Source organism: Amblyraja radiata, chromosome 13 (assembly GCF_010909765.2).
Source record: "Amblyraja radiata isolate CabotCenter1 chromosome 13, sAmbRad1.1.pri, whole genome shotgun sequence".
Lineage (NCBI taxonomy): Eukaryota > Metazoa > Chordata > Chondrichthyes > Rajiformes > Rajidae > Amblyraja > Amblyraja radiata.
The window spans coordinates 61129987-61146474 of record NC_045968.1 but is presented as its reverse complement, the minus strand read 5'-3'; the positions used below and the strand labels follow the sequence as shown (position 1 = coordinate 61146474).

The 16488-nt window shown below is 39.3% G+C and overlaps 1 protein-coding gene across 1 annotated transcript in view; it reads left to right on the top strand.

The window, feature by feature from the left end:
* Window positions 1–16488, top strand: part of LOC116979509 (mannan-binding lectin serine protease 1-like) — a 73358-nt gene that overhangs the window by 31938 nt on the left and 24932 nt on the right. The gene's annotated exons all lie outside the window — the stretch shown is intronic.

The window sequence follows — 16488 nt, the reverse complement described above, 5'->3', positions numbered from 1 at the left end:
GGTTGAACTGGGCCTCCGGCTGCTGGAACCAGATGAGCGGCCGGGTGGTCCAGAAGTTGGGCAGTTTCAACGAGACCGCGTCCAGAGACAGGGCCGGGACGGCCTGTGAGGAGGAAGGGCTTTCTCTTCTCTCCATCATGACGCCAATGGAGCGTCGGGGGTCACCAATGTAGTGCGTGGGTCTCAAAAGGAAGCACGAAGTCCAGTGTTTTGAGAGGCACCTTTTATTATGTTCCTCCCGGTTGTAGGGAAGACCAAACAAGAGAAAGATGGCACCCAAACCCCTGCCTTTAAACCCTCTGGCTAAGGGCCGCCTCCGGACTGAACCACTCCCGTGCCGAGGGGTTCGACAGTATGATGGCACGACCCTTGGGAGCCGCCACAATGCACTATAAATCCTCAATCAGAATTCATCATTGACTCTTCCATCTTCACTTTCGCCTTCTAGAAGCAAGCATAACTTGATTATTAATCTTATTAAAACAATGGTTTTAGTTTAAAGTCATACCTTGCGCACCAAACCCTTAAAATCAGGCATGATACCCAATATATAGTCCAAAACATAACAGTCCAAAGCTTTGATAGCATGAAACGTCTTCCTCCATGTCCGATCAACTCATGAATGTGTTGTAACAACAATGTTGAAGTGTGAAAATCCTTCAAAAGAGTAACAGGATTTTTAGCAATAAAGTTCACCGTTAGGTTTGATTTAATGTCCGGATCAATAACAGATTTCAAATCCCAGCTCAAGCTTTGGCCATTCTCTGTCTGGCTTACAGAGTTCATTGATCCATCTCTTATCGCTTAAGAAGCGGTTCGCTGTCAGTTCTCTGGAAACTTCATTCACAGAATTTTCTTCTGTGTTAACATATTTCAGTTGTACAACATTAGTAACTGCCAATGCTCTTTCCATTGGCAGATTTTCTTTGTCCAAATCCAACTCTCTGGTTTCTTTGGCACTGTCATCTAGTGGAATGCTTTCACAATTGTCGCTGATCTACTTGTAAAGTATGAATCCTCCCTTAATTCAAAGGGAAGTCAGATGTTCTACTGGTTGAATTGATTCCTGCTCAGTTGACTTGGATTTTAAGCAATCACCCTTGTAGAAATTATTCTTCAAAGGGATTCTTACTTCATGAAATTTTGTATTCTCGCCAAACTTACGTTTCAAATTCTGGTGGCTATGCTCAGCCTTATGACGATTTTTCGACAAACTGACACTTTCTTGTTTGAAAGGTAAGTGCACACAATAGTGTCAGTCAATCGTTACTGAGTAGTTCATAATATCCATGAACTTCAACTCTTCATTCGACATCTCTTCAGATTCTTTGCTGGTACTTTCATTGCAGTCATGATGGTATTGCTTCATCACCGGCTTTTCTAATTCATCAGTAGATATTTGATTAACAGCAATGGCAGGATAGTTCTTCTGATTCCTGTTTTCATTGTTCCGTCTCAAGGAGCCATAGATAACCCATCCAAGTCTGGTTTTTGTAACATACGATCCATCACCTTGGCTCATCACAATCTGTATAGGTTCCAATGCTTTAAAAAAATTTATTTCAGATATCCTGACCTCCTTTAGGCAAGGCCATTGTTTCAAGTCTTGATGTCTTGGTATATTTTGACGACCAATAGGCATGGTTTCATGTGTAAACACTTCAGATATTGGTATAAAATTATCTTCATCCAGACTGGATATCTCCATACTCGTAATGTAATGACTCCTGCTCTCTTCATCTTTAGTCATGGTACGTAACCGAATCATAGTCTCTTCTCCTGTGATGTTCAGCCTTCTCGTCAGGTTTTCTGTGCAAAAGGTAGTCGAACTTCCGTGATCCAGAAAAGCATATGTTTGCAACACTGTATTCGTCTTGCTGTTCCTTACCTGTACTGGTAAGATAGAAAAATTACAAGCTTCAACCCCGGCCCCAATATGAGCAGTTACTTGAGGTGAAGTGATAGCATCTCTAGTAGTTGGCTTCTTCTTCTGTTCCGTTTGCTCCAGTTCATCCACTTCTATTTGCTCTGATAGCTCTTCATCTATTTGTTCCAGTTCTTCCTCTTCCCAATGCTCTGGTAGCTTCTTATCAGTGTGAAGTGCTTCAGGATGATATTGCCTGCACTTATAACAAATTATAGGACTCTTACAGTCTCTCACCATATGGCCTTTTTTTAAACATCCAAAACAGATTCCCTTCTCTTTCAAGAAATCCTTCTTGTCTTCATATTCTTTCATCTTGAATCTTCGACACCATCATATGGTGTGACCAACTTCATCACATAAGAAACAAAATACTATTTGCTTGCTAGTAGACACATTTCCTTTCATTCCGTCTGTCGTTTCCACGGGTATGGTTGTGATAGCAAAACTACTTCTCTTAGGTTCTGATCTTTCTTCAGTTTTGGTAAAGGTAGAACCTTTGCTAGTTGCAATCAGTTTATGATCTTCACTAGTCCCGTAGTGTGGCTCTAACCTGTACCATACTTCCTTGTCCACCAGGTCTGGTAGCCTGGCTACTTGGTTCCTCTTATCCATTATTCCACCTGTTTCGTATCTCCACCTTTCTCTCAGTCTTCTGGGCAACTTGCTAATGATGATTCCAGTATTACTTGGAAGATTCATTTTCTCCATGTGGCCGAGATTTCTCAGAAATATTGCATGCCTCAATGCCTCCCCATCTTGCAGCTTGAATTCTTTCCAAGCATGGGCCTTCTCCATTAATGTGTTAGCAATCCTCTGTTCATTACCAAAACGTTCTTTAAGTAACCTTCTCGCCTTTTTATAGCCATGGCTGTCTGGCTCATTTTGACAACTTTCTACAAGTACATGAACACTTCCACGTGTACTTCACCAGAAATCGTAAGCGCTCCTTTTCATCCGTAATTTTCATTTCTAATACTTCTTCTAATGCCCTTACGAAAGCTTCATACCGCTAGAATGAGAGAAGTATTTTGTCGAGCTATGATCTGGTTGAATTCAGTTTGCTTTTTCACCAATGCTAATAATCCATCCATATAACTTTGGCTTACCTCCACCTGTTGATAAACAGGCCTCTGTGACTCAAATTGGCTTGCTCGAGCCTGTACATCGGGCCTCGGAAAAGCGTGGTCTGCTATTGGTTTATCTCGAGCATCCATGGACACTCCATTAATAGTTTGTTTCGATCTAGCTCTCATTTGCTGAGATGAGGTTGTACCCATCTTACAATGGGTTTTACCCATCTTACAATGGGTTTTACCCATCTTACAATGGGTTTTCAAAACCATGAAATCCGATGGACCTCGATTGTGGAATTGATCCAACTGCTGACTCACTTGGAGCAGTTTTTTCTCTTGGTCCAGAGCTCATCGTCTTTGATGATCTAGAGCTGCATCTTGAACCCTCTCTTTCCAATATCTCCTTCTTTGCTTTGGCCACCGCATCTTTGTGTCTAGTTTCAGTTGTTTCTTTCGTCGCCTCATCTCTTCTTCTTCTCTCTCAATATCATGTTTCATCCTCAAGGCCTCCGCTGCTATTGAGAGAGCAGCTAGGTCAGCTTCAACTCCCAATCGAGCAGAAGCCCTTGATACCGAACTGGCTGAAGAACCAGATTTATGTCCTGATCCTCGTGGAGATATATTAGAGATACTATCCCCAGGTGCAATCTCATCTTCCTTTCTGGCACCTTGTTGCATTGCACTTCCAGCTACTAAGCTCGTAAGTTGTGGCATAATTTCAGATAACCACTCCTCTGCCTTATCCATGAAAACATTGAATATCTTCACCCTGTCTTCCTCCCATTGGGTGTGTCTTATGTGTTCTTCCTGAGACGACTGTAAACCCAACAGCACATCTTGTTTCTTGTCAACTTCCTGGCAGAGGTTCAATAGTTGGCTCATATTAGATTTCACCTTGATCACTTTCTGTTGTGATTCCATTAATTTCTTCTGTTTCTTAATTAATCTGGTAACCTGTTTCCATAATCCGTTTCTCTTCTTTTCGGTTTCTTTCAAATAGGCAGCTTGTGAATTATCTGTTTCTTCTCGATACCTGAGTTTTCTGTAGCTATCAATTGACTCATTAACTTGTTCCCATATCGAGTTTTCCTCCTTCTTGGCTCCCTTCTGAGCTAGAAGTTGGCCTTTCTCAGTGAGTTTAAGTTGTCTAATTGGTCTTTCATCGCCACCTCGTGGTTCCTCAGGCATGGCTCTTTCTTCATCTTCTGGCTCCATGATTTTAAAGAGTCTTGGCAGATCGCCAAGTCTTTAAATTAAATGAACTGAGTCTTCTCTGAATTCTGCTCCAACTTTATGTAAACATAATTTCTTGGAACAATAACAAACTGATATTGCAGATAACATCTCTCCAACATCCATGGGCATAAAGATGACGATAGTTCGAAAGGAATGCGTTATCAACACTTCAAAACAATTTCCAAGGTTGGTCTCCTTTCTCCAGACAGATTGGAAAAAATACTTTCTGGCTCTTTATACAGAAGCCATTTAAAATTAAAGCTTTGCAGCTTCAAATTCAAAGAATAATAGTCAATTTTTACTCACAATTTATGTGATGATGTCTTTAGATCTTCAGATAAGTCTCAATGCTGTCGATAGACCTGAAGGCCTTCTCTGGCCGAGACCTATTATCTTCAGTTCCTCGGCTGGAACCAGTCTTCTGGCCAAACCTCTTCTGAGATCTTAGCCAAATCTTCTGTCCCAGAGGGACCCTTTGACTGAATGAAGCGGCAGATTTTTATATCGTTCACGAGTACTCCCTCTAGCCGCTAAGTAGACTGCATGGTTTTTTTATTTTTTTTAATTTTTTTGTTTTTTTTTATTTGTTTATTTTATTAGAAGTTAATACAGTACAAAACAATACAGTGGAACCTAATTTTAGGTGCCAACTATGTCATACCGTAATCCACTCTATGTGCAACCTCTAGTTTTATGTTATGAGAAGGAAGTAAGCAAGACAAGAAAAAGAAAACAATAGAAAGGGGAAAAAGTGGAAAAATAGATGGTAGAGAGTAGAAAAACGTGAAGTGTGTATATAAAAAATAAAAAAATAAAATAAAAAATAAAAAGTGGAAAGTAGAAATAGAAGAGAAGGCCCCTTAAAAGAGAATTTTTCAAATCTGTATTCGCAGATGTAGATCTATCCACGTCATGAACTGAAATCAGCAATCCTTATGGTACCGCTGCATCACATGATTCCAAAAAGTCGATGAAAGGAGACCAACTCCTTAAGAATTGGTCATATTTATCTATTAGTCGGAGTCTCATTTCTTCAAGGCGTGCTATGTCCATCATATTCCTAATCCACATTTTAACAGTTGGTATGGTTGTATTTTTCCAAAATTTAAGTATCAATTTCTTTCCAATTATTAACCCATAATTAAAAAAAACATTTTGGTCTTTATTTAAATTGGTATCTTCTCCTATTATTCCAAATATAATCCATTCCATTTTGGGTTCTATTCTTGACTTGAAGAGCTTTGTAAATATATCAAATATATCACTCCAAAATTTATTCAACTTTGTACATCCTACAAATGAATGTGTTATATTAGCGTTTTGAAACAAACATTTATCGCATCTGGGAGAGACGTTTGGATAAAATTTATTAAACCTCGTTTTTGAATAATATAGTCTATGTAATAATTTGAATTGAATTAAATTATGTCTTGCATTAATAGAACAGTTATGTGTATTCATCAAATACTTTTCCCATCTATCCTTCGCGATCTTTATCATTAGCTCATGTTCCCAATCTTCCCTTAGTGCTTCTGTTGAGGGTGATTCTCTATATAAAATATTATTATAAAAGTATGATATTAATTTTTGTGAATCAGCCTTAATATTCATTGCTTCTTCTAAAGGGTCTAAAAATACAGTTTGAAATCTATGTGTATATTTCTTCATAAAGTCACATACCTGTATATATTTAAAATATTGATTATCCTTCAATTTAAATTTTAATTTTAATTGTTGAAATGATAACAGTTTGCCCAATTCATACATATCCCCTACTTTCCTAATCCCCAGTCTATCCCATTGTTGATATGTGTTGTCGATGAGAGAAGGTTTGAATGCGGGGTTGTTCAATAGTGGGGTTAGTACTGATAAATTATTTAATTTCAAGGATACTTTTATTTGTTTCCAAATTCTTATTATATTGTGAATAATTGGGTTCTTCCTACATATTATACTATTCAATTTTATCGGTGAGAGCAGGATCGTTCCTATATCGTGCGGATAGCACTCCTCTTTCTCCATTCTTATCCACTCCAACTGCTGAGTGGAACTATCCAGCCAGTACATTATGTTCTTAATACGCACTGCCCAGTAGTAATACATAAAGTTAGGTAATGATAAACCCCCAACTTCTTTAGATTTGCAAAAATGCTTTCGTTGAATTCTATGTGTTCTGTAATCCCATATAAAATTAGTGATAGTGGAATCTAGTTTTTAGAAAAAAAAATTTGGAATATATATTGGGATCGCTTGAAACAAATATATTAATTGTGGTAAGAAAGTCATTTTTATAGCGTTAATTCTACCTATCAATGAGAGCGGAAGCGTTTTCCAAAATTTAATCATATAATTCAGTTTATTTAATAGTGGTATAAAATTGGCACTAAATAATGATTTGTGTCTTCTCGTAATTTGAATACCCAGATACTTGAATTTTTCTGTTGCAATTTTGAAGGGGAATTTTAGTAAGTGTCTCGAATCCTGTGGTTTTAAAGACATAATTTCGCTTTTATTCCAATATATTCTATATCCTGAAAAAGAGCCGAATTCCTCAATTAGTGTTAATGTGGGTATACTCATTTGTGTATTAGTAATATATAAAAGGATATCATCAGCATATAGTGAAATTTTATTCTTTGAGTCCTTAGTGTTATATCCGTGAATATTCGGGTGATTTCTAATCTTTCCGGCCAACGGTTCTATCATAAGGGCAAATAGCAATGGTGATAAGGCACACCCTTGCCTATTACCCCTTGATAAGTGAAATTTTGGAGATAGCGTATTGTTAGTTAGTATTCTTGCCGTAGGTCTATCGTAAAGTAGTTTAACCCATCTAAACTGCATGGTTAAGAGGGAATATCTTTATGCGCAGCGAGCTCACCATCAGAGACCTTCAGGTCTTCTTCACAGACAAATCTTCCAAAACGCAGTCTTTTGATGAATACATTCTTTACTGTTGATGAATAACAATAAGATACCTATGCTTAGGCCATAAATCTGGAGCAGGAGCTCCTTAAGGCCGAGATACTTATCAGTGTCCGGGGGGGCTGCGAGGAAGTCCGTGACCTCTTCAACCGTGTCCTGTTCGAGGGCCCCCACCAGGTAATAGAAGCGGGTGGCATCGACCGTGATGCCCCGCAGGTTGAACTGGGCCTCCGGCTGCTGGAACCAGATGAGCGGCCGGGTGGTCCAGAAGTTGGGCAGTTTCAACGAGACCGCGTCCAGAGACAGGGCCGGGACGGCCTGTGAGGAGGAAGGGCTTTCTCTTCTCTCCATCATGACGCCAATGGAGCGTCGGGGGTCACCAATGTAGTGCGTGGGTCTCAAAAGGAAGCACGAAGTCCAGTGTTTTGAGAGGCACCTTTTATTATGTTCCTCCCGGTTGTAGGGAAGACCAAACAAGAGAAAGATGGCACCCAAACCCCTGCCTTTAAACCCTCTGGCTAAGGGCCGCCTCCGGACTGAACCACTCCCGTGCCGAGGGGTTCGACAGTATGATGGCACGACCCTTGGGAGCCGCCACAATGCACTATAAATCCTCAATCAGAATTCATCATTGACTCTTCCATCTTCACTTTCGCCTTCTAGAAGCAAGCATAACTTGATTATTAATCTTATTAAAACAATGGTTTTAGTTTAAAGTCATACCTTGCGCACCAAACCCTTAAAATCAGGCATGATACCCAATATATAGTCCAAAACATAACAGTCCAAAGCTTTGATAGCATGAAACGTCTTCCTCCATGTCCGATCAACTCATGAATGTGTTGTAACAACAATGTTGAAGTGTGAAAATCCTTCAAAAGAGTAACAGGATTTTTAGCAATAAAGTTCACCGTTAGGTTTGATTTAATGTCCGGATCAATAACAGATTTCAAATCCCAGCTCAAGCTTTGGCCATTCTCTGTCTGGCTTACAGAGTTCATTGATCCATCTCTTATCGCTTAAGAAGCGGTTCGCTGTCAGTTCTCTGGAAACTTCATTCACAGAATTTTCTTCTGTGTTAACATATTTCAGTTGTACAACATTAGTAACTGCCAATGCTCTTTCCATTGGCAGATTTTCTTTGTCCAAATCCAACTCTCTGGTTTCTTTGGCTCTGTCATCTAGTGGAATGCTTTCACAATTGTCGCTGATCTACTTGTAAAGTATGAATCCTCCCTTAATTCAAAGGGAAGTCAGATGTTCTACTGGTTGAATTGATTCCTGCTCAGTTGACTTGGATTTTAAGCAATCACCCTTGTAGAAATTATTCTTCAAAGGGATTCTTACTTCATGAAATTTTGTATTCTCGCCAAACTTACGTTTCAAATTCTGGTGGCTATGCTCAGCCTTATGACGATTTTTCGACAAACTGACACTTTCTTGTTTGAAAGGTAAGTGCACACAATAGTGTCAGTCAATCGTTACTGAGTAGTTCATAATATCCATGAACTTCAACTCTTCATTCGACATCTCTTCAGATTCTTTGCTGGTACTTTCATTGCAGTCATGATGGTATTGCTTCATCACCGGCTTTTCTAATTCATCAGTAGATATTTGATTAACAGCAATGGCAGGATAGTTCTTCTGATTCCTGTTTTCATTGTTCCGTCTCAAGGAGCCATAGATAACCCATCCAAGTCTGGTTTTTGTAACATACGATCCATCACCTTGGCTCATCACAATCTGTATAGGTTCCAATGCTTTAAAAAAATTTATTTCAGATATCCTGACCTCCTTTAGGCAAGGCCATTGTTTCAAGTCTTGATGTCTTGGTATATTTTGACGACCAATAGGCATGGTTTCATGTGTAAACACTTCAGATATTGGTATAAAATTATCTTCATCCAGACTGGATATCTCCATACTCGTAATGTAATGACTCCTGCTCTCTTCATCTTTAGTCATGGTACGTAACCGAATCATAGTCTCTTCTCCTGTGATGTTCAGCCTTCTCGTCAGGTTTTCTGTGCAAAAGGTAGTCGAACTTCCGTGATCCAGAAAAGCATATGTTTGCAACACTGTATTCGTCTTGCTGTTCCTTACCTGTACTGGTAAGATAGAAAAATTACAAGCTTCAACCCCGGCCCCAATATGAGCAGTTACTTGAGGTGAAGTGATAGCATCTCTAGTAGTTGGCTTCTTCTTCTGTTCCGTTTGCTCCAGTTCATCCACTTCTATTTGCTCTGATAGCTCTTCATCTATTTGTTCCAGTTCTTCCTCTTCCCAATGCTCTGGTAGCTTCTTATCAGTGTGAAGTGCTTCAGGATGATATTGCCTGCACTTATAACAAATTATAGGACTCTTACAGTCTCTCACCATATGGCCTTTTTTTAAACATCCAAAACAGATTCCCTTCTCTTTCAAGAAATCCTTCTTGTCTTCATATTCTTTCATCTTGAATCTTCGACACCATCATATGGTGTGACCAACTTCATCACATAAGAAACAAAATACTGTTTGCTTGCTAGTAGACACATTTCCTTTCATTCCGTCTGTCGTTTCCACGGGTATGGTTGTGATAGCAAAACTACTTCTCTTAGGTTCTGATCTTTCTTCAGTTTTGGTAAAGGTAGAACCTTTGCTAGTTGCAATCAGTTTATGATCTTCACTAGTCCCGTAGTGTGGCTCTAACCTGTACCATACTTCCTTGTCCACCAGGTCTGGTAGCCTGGCTACTTGGTTCCTCTTATCCATTATTCCACCTGTTTCGTATCTCCACCTTTCTCTCAGTCTTCTGGGCAACTTGCTAATGATGATTCTAGTATTACTTGGAAGATTCATTTTCTCCATGTGGCCGAGATTTCTCAGAAATATTGCATGCCTCAATGCCTCCCCATCTTGCAGCTTGAATTCTTTCCAAGCATGGGCCTTCTCCATTAATGTGTTAGCAATCCTCTGTTCATTACCAAAACGTTCTTTAAGTAACCTTCTCGCCTTTTTATAGCCATGGCTGTCTGGCTCATTTTGACAACTTTCTACAAGTACATGAACACTTCCACGTGTACTTCACCAGAAATCGTAAGCGCTCCTTTTCATCCGTAATTTTCATTTCTAATACTTCTTCTAATGCCCTTACGAAAGCTTCATACCGCTAGAATGAGAGAAGTATTTTGTCGAGCTATGATCTGGTTGAATTCAGTTTGCTTTTTCACCAATGCTAATAATCCATCCATATAACTTTGGCTTACCTCCACCTGTTGATAAACAGGCCTCTGTGACTCAAATTGGCTTGCTCGAGCCTGTACATCGGGCCTCGGAAAAGCGTGGTCTGCTATTGGTTTATCTCGAGCATCCATGGACACTCCATTAATAGTTTGTTTCGATCTAGCTCTCATTTGCTGAGATGAGGTTGTACCCATCTTACAATGGGTTTTACCCATCTTACAATGGGTTTTCAAAACCATGAAATCCGATGGACCTCGATTGTGGAATTGATCCAACTGCTGACTCACTTGGAGCAGTTTTTTCTCTTGGTCCAGAGCTCATCGTCTTTGATGATCTAGAGCTGCATCTTGAACCCTCTCTTTCCAATATCTCCTTCTTTGCTTTGGCCACCGCATCTTTGTGTCTAGTTTCAGTTGTTTCTTTCGTCGCCTCATCTCTTCTTCTTCTCTCTCAATATCATGTTTCATCCTCAAGGCCTCCGCTGCTATTGAGAGAGCAGCTAGGTCAGCTTCAACTCCCAATCGAGCAGAAGCCCTTGATACCGAACTGGCTGAAGAACCAGATTTATGTCCTGATCCTCGTGGAGATATATTAGAGATACTATCCCCAGGTGCAATCTCATCTTCCTTCTGGCACCTTGTTGCATTGCACTTCCAGCTACTAAGCTCGTAAGTTGTGGCATAATTTCAGATAACCACTCCTCTGCCTTATCCATGAAAACATTGAATATCTTCACCCTGTCTTCCTCCCATTGGGTGTGTCTTATGTGTTCTTCCTGAGACGACTGTAAACCCAACAGCACATCTTGTTTCTTGTCAACTTCCTGGCAGAGGTTCAATAGTTGGCTCATATTAGATTTCACCTTGATCACTTTCTGTTGTGATTCCATTAATTTCTTCTGTTTCTTAATTAATCTGGTAACCTGTTTCCATAATCCGTTTCTCTTCTTTTCGGTTTCTTTCAAATAGGCAGCTTGTGAATTATCTGTTTCTTCTCGATACCTGAGTTTTCTGTAGCTATCAATTGACTCATTAACTTGTTCCCATATCGAGTTTTCCTCCTTCTTGGCTCCCTTCTGAGCTAGAAGTTGGCCTTTCTCAGTGAGTTTAAGTTGTCTAATTGGTCTTTCATCGCCACCTCGTGGTTCCTCAGGCATGGCTCTTTCTTCATCTTCTGGCTCCATGATTTTAAAGAGTCTTGGCAGATCGCCAAGTCTTTAAATTAAATGAACTGAGTCTTCTCTGAATTCTGCTCCAACTTTATGTAAACATAATTTCTTGGAACAATAACAAACTGATATTGCAGATAACATCTCTCCAACATCCATGGGCATAAAGATGACGATAGTTCGAAAGGAATGCGTTATCAACACTTCAAAACAATTTCCAAGGTTGGTCTCCTTTCTCCAGACAGATTGGAAAAAATACTTTCTGGCTCTTTATACAGAAGCCATTTAAAATTAAAGCTTTGCAGCTTCAAATTCAAAGAATAATAGTCAATTTTTACTCACAATTTATGTGATGATGTCTTTAGATCTTCAGATAAGTCTCAATGCTGTCGATAGACCTGAAGGCCTTCTCTGGCCGAGACCTATTATCTTCAGTTCCTCGGCTGGAACCAGTCTTCTGGCCAAACCTCTTCTGAGATCTTAGCCAAATCTTCTGTCCCAGAGGGACCCTTTGACTGAATGAAGCGGCAGATTTTTATATCGTTCACGAGTACTCCCTCTAGCCGCTAAGTAGACTGCATGGTTTTTTTATTTTTTTTAATTTTTTTGTTTTTTTTTATTTGTTTATTTTATTAGAAGTTAATACAGTACAAAACAATACAGTGGAACCTAATTTTAGGTGCCAACTATGTCATACCGTAATCCACTCTATGTGCAACCTCTAGTTTTATGTTATGAGAAGGAAGTAAGCAAGACAAGAAAAAGAAAACAATAGAAAGGGGAAAAAGTGGAAAAATAGATGGTAGAGAGTAGAAAAACGTGAAGTGTGTATATAAAAAATAAAAAAATAAAATAAAAAATAAAAAGTGGAAAGTAGAAATAGAAGAGAAGGCCCCTTAAAAGAGAATTTTTCAAATCTGTATTCGCAGATGTAGATCTATCCACGTCATGAACTGAAATCAGCAATCCTTATGGTACCGCTGCATCACATGATTCCAAAAAGTCGATGAAAGGAGACCAACTCCTTAAGAATTGGTCATATTTATCTATTAGTCGGAGTCTCATTTCTTCAAGGCGTGCTATGTCCATCATATTCCTAATCCACATTTTAACAGTTGGTATGGTTGTATTTTTCCAAAATTTAAGTATCAATTTCTTTCCAATTATTAACCCATAATTAAAAAAAACATTTTGGTCTTTATTTAAATTGGTATCTTCTCCTATTATTCCAAATATAATCCATTCCATTTTGGGTTCTATTCTTGACTTGAAGAGCTTTGTAAATATATCAAATATATCACTCCAAAATTTATTCAACTTTGTACATCCTACAAATGAATGTGTTATATTAGCGTTTTGAAACAAACATTTATCGCATCTGGGAGAGACGTTTGGATAAAATTTATTAAACCTCGTTTTTGAATAATATAGTCTATGTAATAATTTGAATTGAATTAAATTATGTCTTGCATTAATAGAACAGTTATGTGTATTCATCAAATACTTTTCCCATCTATCCTTCGCGATCTTTATCATTAGCTCATGTTCCCAATCTTCCCTTAGTGCTTCTGTTGAGGGTGATTCTCTATATAAAATATTATTATAAAAGTATGATATTAATTTTTGTGAATCAGCCTTAATATTCATTGCTTCTTCTAAAGGGTCTAAAAATACAGTTTGAAATCTATGTGTATATTTCTTCATAAAGTCACATACCTGTATATATTTAAAATATTGATTATCCTTCAATTTAAATTTTAATTTTAATTGTTGAAATGATAACAGTTTGCCCAATTCATACAAATCCCCTACTTTCCTAATCCCCAGTCTATCCCATTGTTGATATGTGTTGTCGATGAGAGAAGGTTTGAATGCGGGGTTGTTCAATAGTGGGGTTAGTACTGATAAATTATTTAATTTCAAGGATACTTTTATTTGTTTCCAAATTCTTATTATATTGTGAATAATTGGGTTCTTCCTACATATTATACTATTCAATTTTATCGGTGAGAGCAGGATCGTTCCTATATCGTGCGGATAGCACTCCTCTTTCTCCATTCTTATCCACTCCAACTGCTGAGTGGAACTATCCAGCCAGTACATTATGTTCTTAATACGCACTGCCCAGTAGTAATACATAAAGTTAGGTAATGATAAACCCCCAACTTCTTTAGATTTGCAAAAATGCTTTCGTTGAATTCTATGTGTTCTGTAATCCCATATAAAATTAGTGATAGTGGAATCTAGTTTTTAGAAAAAAAAATTTGGAATATATATTGGGATCGCTTGAAACAAATATATTAATTGTGGTAAGAAAGTCATTTTTATAGCGTTAATTCTACCTATCAATGAGAGCGGAAGCGTTTTCCAAAATTTAATCATATCATTCAGTTTATTTAATAGTGGTATAAAATTGGCACTAAATAATGATTTGTGTCTTCTCGTAATTTGAATACCCAGATACTTGAATTTTTCTGTTGCAATTTTGAAGGGGAATTTTAGTAAGTGTCTCGAATCCTGTGGTTTTAAAGACATAATTTCGCTTTTATTCCAATATATTCTATATCCTGAAAAAGAGCCGAATTCCTCAATTAGTGTTAATGTGGGTATACTCATTTGTGTATTAGTAATATATAAAAGGATATCATCAGCATATAGTGAAATTTTATTCTTTGAGTCCTTAGTGTTATATCCGTGAATATTCGGGTGATTTCTAATCTTTCCGGCCAACGGTTCTATCATAAGGGCAAATAGCAATGGTGATAAGGCACACCCTTGCCTATTACCCCTTGATAAGTGAAATTTTGGAGATAGCGTATTGTTAGTTAGTATTCTTGCCGTAGGTCTATCGTAAAGTAGTTTAACCCATCTAAACTGCATGGTTAAGAGGGAATATCTTTATGCGCAGCGAGCTCACCATCAGAGACCTTCAGGTCTTCTTCACAGACAAATCTTCCAAAACGCAGTCTTTTGATGAATACATTCTTTACTGTTGATGAATAACAATAAGATACATCCAAATCTCTTCCGACTCATTACTATAATCTTCATCGAACTCCAGCTTATCGCTTTAAACATTAGAAAACTCCTTGTGTCTCCGTTACACTTCGCATGGTCAAAGGGTAAACCTTCTCCATGCTGGTCTGAAACTAAACTAAAAACTAAGCTTTTGTGCAAGAAACTTAGCTCCAAACATGCCCAAAAATACATCATAAATCCCACCCACAATATAACTGGCAGTCTAAAATTTAAAGACACATGCCATCATCAATGACACACAAAACAAGCCAAATGGCCACTACACTCGGTGAAACTTGGCAGCTCTGCAATTTATCACAATCACATTGTGTTTGAGAATTCAATATGTGATTTGTGATCTTGTTTATGAGTCATCATGGAACCAGAATTTGTTATAATAGTATGACAGTAAAATAGATAAGTTTGAAAGCGATCATAGTAATGTAAATGCACCATTTAGTTTGACTTCAATTTTCATGATGGAAATTGAAATCAAACTAAATGTTGTATTCACATCACTATTCCATGTTGAAATTGATGTGATGTGAGGTTGTTAGGTCAGGAGAACCATTAAAGGTGCACTGCACACACTAACACAGTCGAACTATACCAGGCAATCAAATCAACACACAAAACATTTTCTAAAGAAAGGTTTTCTTTACTGCAAAAACTTAAAGTATTTTATATGCAGTTTTTGAAGATTCAAGAGAGCTTATTGTCATGTGTCCCAGATAGGACAATGAAATTTTTGCTTTGCTTCAGCACAACAGAAAACAGTAGGCATGAATACAGAACAGATCAGTGTCCATATACCATTATATAAATATATACACACATGAATAAATAAACAGATAAAGTGCAAATAAACAAACAATGGGCTATGAATGTTCAGAGTTTTGTATGAGTTGAGTTTAATAGCCTGATGGCTGTGGGGAAGTAGCCATTCCTGAACCTGGACGTAGCAGTCTTCAGGCTCCTGTAACTTCTACTTGAAGGTAGTGAAGGATGAGTGTGTGGCCAGGATGGTGTGGGCCCTTGATGATGCTGCCAGCCTTTTTGATATAGATTGCGATAGAACCCCTCGATGGTAGGGAGGTCAGAGCCGATGATGAACTGGGCAGTGTTTGCTACTTTTTGTAGTCTTTTCCGCTCCTGATACTTTCCAAATGGGGAGAGAATTCAGAAATTGGAAGTGCAAAAGGACTTGAGTGCAGGTTCAGAAACCCTCAAAAGGTTCATTTGCAGGTTAAGTCAGTAATAAGGAAGGCAAATGAAATGTTAACATTAATTTTGAGAGGACTAAAATATAAAAGCAGGGATTTAATGCTGAGGCCCGCTGCCTTAGTAACCACCTAGTAACAAGTTTCTCCCTGCCTAACATACCTCTACCTGCTCTCTGCTGCCCCATTCATATCCCACCTGCCCCACCTGGTGCTGTGGAACCCGGTGCTGTGAGGGGGGTGGTGCCTGGTGTCATCGTGCTGTGGGGTGGGGCCTTGTGCTGTAGGGGCCTTGTGCTGTGGGTTGGGGCCCGGTGCTGTGTGTTGGGGCCCGGTGCTGTGGGTTGGGGCCCTGTGCTGTAAGGGCCCGATGCTGTAGGGTGGGGCCCTGTGCTGTAGGGGCCCAGTGTTGAGGAGTGGGGCCCGGTGCTGTAAGATGAGGCCCAGTGCTGTGGGGTGGGGCCCGGTGCTGTGGGGTGGGGCCCGGTGCTGTGGGGTGGGGCCCGGTGCTGTGGGGTGGGGCCCGGTGCTGTGGGGTGGGGCCCGGTGCTGTGGGGTGGGGCCTTGTGCTGTAGGGGTACAGTGTTGAGGGGTGGGGCCCGGTGCTGTAAGATGAGGCCCAGTGCTGTGGGGTGGGGCCCGGTGCTGTGGGGTGGGGCCCGGTGCTGTGGGGTGGGGCCCGGTGCTGTGGGGTGG